Below are 5,332 nucleotides of genomic sequence, written 5' to 3' on the forward strand. Positions count from 1 at the left end.
ATCAGATAGCTTGTAAGTGCATCTCACTGCTGTGTTTTGGGCCCATCTTTTCATCCAGTAACTTTGTGTATGAGATGCACTTATTTTATTTGAATTTAAAGGCATGGATAGCCAGTGATTGAATATACCTTTAGTTTGCTATTAAGGGATTATATAGAGAAGTTTGTTCTAGCCAACTTTGAGTAAATTCTGATGTACTATTTGTAATCCACTCCATTTAATACTCATTCTACCTGAATAACAAATATTCCTGTTATATTTTTGAGAGAACCCCAGATGATATATTTATAACACACAATGCTTTTTTTTCTTCTCATTTCAACAGTAACAATGAAGGATATTGCTAACATTAAACATTTTTTCAATCAGCAGGTTTACATGACTTGGTCTCAAGATTTTCAAAAGATTAAGCTAGGGAGTACCCTGGACTAATTGAGTAGCTTTCTGCTAACTCTTGGAATAACGGGGAAGCTCCGGGCTAATGTGCCAGTATTTGAAAAGGGCTAGATAAAGTGACTGCAGTAATCATAGGCTTCCCAGGCAACCTTTGATTAGGAAAAAAATAAAGTAAGGTGATATAATTAAAGCAAATCAAGCTGATTTTATGGAAAATAGATTGAGACAAAATTATTTAATATATTTTTTATGAGATTATAAATTTGATTGATAAAAATTAGAGTTTTGACTAAACTGATTTCTGTAAAGCATATGACTTTTTGCTAAAGAAACTAGATCTTGCATGACTTAAGTGAAGCAATGCTGACTTACATCATTTGCAAATTTGATTCTTAAACTCAACATGGTAGGCAAATAAAAAGAGTAGATTAGACTCTGCTTTCAGCTACAGTTCTGTAAACCTGGAATAATTTTATTTGCTTCAATGACATAAGATCAGAATCTTGCCTATTGGCAGGTTTCTAATAGGGTGTATGAGGATGTACCTCAGAAATCCAAATACCAGACAAGGTTTTTCATTAATTAGACTAATACTAGTCTTCAAATTTGGCTTAAATTAATATTTATTGTTCCCTGTAAATTGCCAAGGACACTCTTCCTCATAAAGATCTAATCATTGAATGAACAGCCAAAAGAACGGGAATTCTAGGAATGATAAGGTATCTTGAAGCACCTAGAAAATATTCTGTGCCCTGAACACTTAGGCCTAAATCTATCTACTGATAGTTAGAAAATGTTATGTAGAAGTTTGCTTTTAGGAATTGGCTTGTAGGTAAAATAGATATTGTATTAGAACAATGGTCTGAGGTAACAACAAGGGCTAATTGATTTAAAAAAACCTGATCTGTGTCTTAGTTTCACAGGCTTCAGGGAAGAAAGGGTGTCTGCGCCCAATGGACATACACATCCTGGGAAATTGAAAACATCCAAACTTTATTTTTATAATAGAGTTTGGCCTGGCTCCAGGGCTACCATGCCCACTTGCAAAAGCCCTTGGGCTTTCCGTTTTTGGCAGAACAGACCAAATTAGGAGGACACCGGTAAAGCCCAAATTAGGATGTGTGCATGTGATAGGTTTATGAAAATAGGATTTTGGCTGACAACACAGAACATGGACAGTATGACAGCCATAGGAAGACCAATTAGTGATGCCCAAAGATGAAGAGTCATTGAAGGAGAAGGAATACAAAAGGAGGAGTCTTCAAAACAGCAGGTGGGCAGTTGGCATCAGCCCCTGACCTCCAAGGTTGCTGACGTTGGACATTCAAGCAAAGAACCTCAAGGTGGCATTTAAGCACTGGCTGGTCAGACCGCATGCCTTGTATATATTCTGGGCACTGGAGAATTTGGGGTGATGTATGTTGTAATCATCTTGCTTGCTTTGCCTGCATTGCTCTTATTTCCTATCACTGTGTTATCAATAAAATTCCCCTATCATCAACCGGAGGAGTTGTGGTTGGTCTGAAGGTTGTGCTCACCCAGAGCAAGGTATCAGGGCTGGGTTGTGAATCCCAACATCAACCCTTTGCAGATTTTAAATCGTTTAGATTACCTATAGATATCTATCTAAAGGATACATTTCAATCCCATTTCTGGGACCAAATCTACAGCTTGGGTTCAGGCTAAAGGATCATGGGAATCCTTTCTAGCCTTGAACTTTTCATCCAGGGACCTTGGGAATATTTTGTATTTCTCTGCATCAAGAGCATGGCTCACTATTTAGGATAACCTGGGCTTATCTCACAATCAATTGCTTGCCACTGCAGGGGGTTCAGACATTCATTGCACCTGGATCTTTCATTCTCCATCTACAGCACAAATGTTAGTCTATGGGGGAATTAAATATGTTAGTCTAACCCAGTTTATTGGACAATACTGTGGTAACTGGGTGAAATTCAATACACAGGAGGTCAGATTAGATAATGGTCCCTTCCGACCTTGAACTCAAGAAATGATGAAATCAGCAAAAGGTATGTCTTCTATTTAACTCCTATTGATATTTCCAATACAAAATCAGGATTTCTGGAATTTATAACCAACACCATAAACATTGCTGCAGATTGAACTTGGAATAAATAAGTAGAATGGCAGTATAATGAAGTTTAAAAATCAGCCAATGTGAGTGCCACACGGCTTCCCTTATCAGCTAATAATAATATTATAAAGATCTAAGCACACAGACTTAGTGCCCTCTCCTGGCCTTAGGTTTGAGTTTCTAGTATTTTATTAGCAATTTCACTCTTAACTGGTTGACTGTACATCTTTTAAATTATCTTATAACTTAATCCTCTGATGTAAAAATCTGTGAAAACTGATTTTGTGGGGACAAAAAATCTTGAATTACCTACAAATGGTTTGCTGAGATTATCCATGTTAACTAATTTGGATTAGATATTAAAAAATGGGTATCACACATTTGTTTTGTCATAGGATGAGATGACCTCTTGAGGAAATTGGAACTAGCACACCTGTGCCAGTTTCAGCCTCCCTCTTCAGGGGGAGGGAATGAATACAGGAGTATTGCTCAGATGTTGGGCTGTTGGAAGACATAAAGGACAGTGTAAGCTTTAAGGAACAGGAGGTGTATGCTGCGTTTTAAATTGCTGGCTAGAGAGTAATTTCTAGGGAGTGAAGCTGCTTGGAGAATTAAGAGTAGGGATCAAGCCTGTTAAAGGAAAACTTTTGCAGGAAGGGAGAAAGAGATATGGGATAACAGCTGTGAGTTGATGTGGTTGGGAATTTGTTGATGAAATGTTTTTGCTGGGAAAATTCCTATTGATAGAAACTGAATTTTTTTTAGTCTATTTTGCTGAAACAAACAAAACTTGCATGCCTCGGCATAGGGATATTGGGAGCTAACTCTGAGGCCACTGTTAGGTGGGAAATTGGTTTCTTCTTTTAGAAACATTAAGACTTAAAAAGCAAAATAAAGCCCTATGCCGGCCCTCTGTAGAATATTCTTGGTGCTCTCAAGCTTTTATGGTGGTCATAGTGAAGGAGAAGGAAAAATAGCCGTACCCAATGGGGGTTGACCTCTGGCAGGTATGCCACAAACTAGCCCTGTGTCCCCTCCCCGTCTTACCCATCTGATTGCCTTCTCTTCCCAAACTGTGGCTCTGATATCTGCCTTATCTGCTCCTGTGCTGCTTGTCCCATCACTGCTCTGAGACTACCTGTGCCATTTGCAGCTGGTGTGTTGCATATTGGCAGCTTTTGACCTAGTCAGTAGTTTAGTTCTAGGAACTCTAATTTGCCATATCCTGCATGCTCAAATCCTAAACTGATAGAGTAGGGAATTCAGCCTGGTGGGTGCCTTTATCTCTGAGTAACTAATTATATCTTGATACTGCTGCCCCCCCCCAACCTTGTTATCTTTTTTTCAGGAAGCTTTTTGAAATGTATAGCTGTCATTCTGACTTGGAAACCCTTTTGAATATGTTACTGTGGAATGGAAAATGTGTTTTGATCAGCTCAGTTGTGAGTCACCCAAAACTGCTGAGTGAAAAGTCATTCTGTTTTCAAACTGTTAATCTACTAGGCTCCCAAAGGGGAGAGCTAGTGAGAAAACACCTGCAGTGTGAAGTTTTCTTAATTGAAAGGGAGAAAGCAGGGTAGAGTTGCATCTTCATCACTAATTGAGGAAAGAGCAGAGGGTAGAGCTGAACCATGCAGTACAGAAAGTTGTACTGAAATAGTTCACTTCTGTAAAGTGACTCGACTTGCAAAAGTGCTGCACTCCTGGCAGTTAACCTTTAAAGCCAGGAGGAGCCGCTGAATGCTCAGCTGAAAATTAGGCTGCCTTTTTAGCTAATGACTGCAAAGTAGACTAACTTATGCTTTGTATAAGACTATTACGTAAGTTAAAGCCTCGTTGGGCAGTTCAAAAAACTACATCCATGTGACTGCTATCTTAATCTCCTTCTTTTTTCTGTGCTTCATTAGCATAAATGAATTCCTCTTGAAAGAGTACTTGCATTTACGGTTTTGTTTTTTCCCAACCAAGATTCTTAATATTTGCAAACCTAAACTGAGCCTCACAGTTATTGCTGGATGACAACTTATTTTGGTGTTTAATTTTATTCAGAGAATCTTGCCTTCTCTTTTCCTGTTCCTGCATTCTGCAAACAAATCTATACTTTCTTTGAACTTGTTGTAAAAATGTTTTGAGACTGGATTCCATTCTTTAGTTAAGTTATATAAGCTGTTGACTAAATGGTTTAATATTAAGCCTTGGCATGCCCAACTATTTTGCTGGACAAAGCATCAATTTTAGTTTCCCAGTGCAGCATATTAATTTCAGTTCTTTCAATAATCACCTGTGGGATTCAAGCTGCAGCACTCATTTTAAAAAAGGCCAGGGTTCTGTACATACTCCAGTCTATTAGTGTGATAATACCTAGGGGTATATTTTTTTTCTTTTTTTCTTTATTTAATTTTTTTTTCACAGCTGCTCTAACTAAAGTGCCCACAGCATCTTGTGTATCAGTGTCCCCACACTTCAAAATGGTGGTGGGAACACTTTAACTAAAGCCTGTTAAACGATTTTGAAGTGTGGGGACACTGATTGATGAGACAGAGGCTGCTGGAGTGCACTACTTGGCATGCTCCAGCGGACTCAATTAATTGAGTCTGCTCTGAGACTCTGTAATTACAGTGTGTTAGAGCAGCCTCCCTGCACTTCTACAGACACCCTACATTTCCAGAACGTAAACCTAGAAGGGTCATGTAAAAAGCTGAAGCTTAACTATTCTATGAGAGTATTGGCGCTGCATAGGGGGTGCACATGGGTGCACGCACAACCTGTGAGCCTGGCAGTGCACCCCCTGTGAAAAGGTGCTACCAACACTGCTGGTGGTGCCTGCAGGCAGTCACTTCT

Source organism: Alligator sinensis, unplaced genomic scaffold (assembly GCF_000455745.1).
Source record: "Alligator sinensis unplaced genomic scaffold, ASM45574v1 scaffold1223_1, whole genome shotgun sequence".
NCBI lineage: Eukaryota > Metazoa > Chordata > Crocodylia > Alligatoridae > Alligator > Alligator sinensis.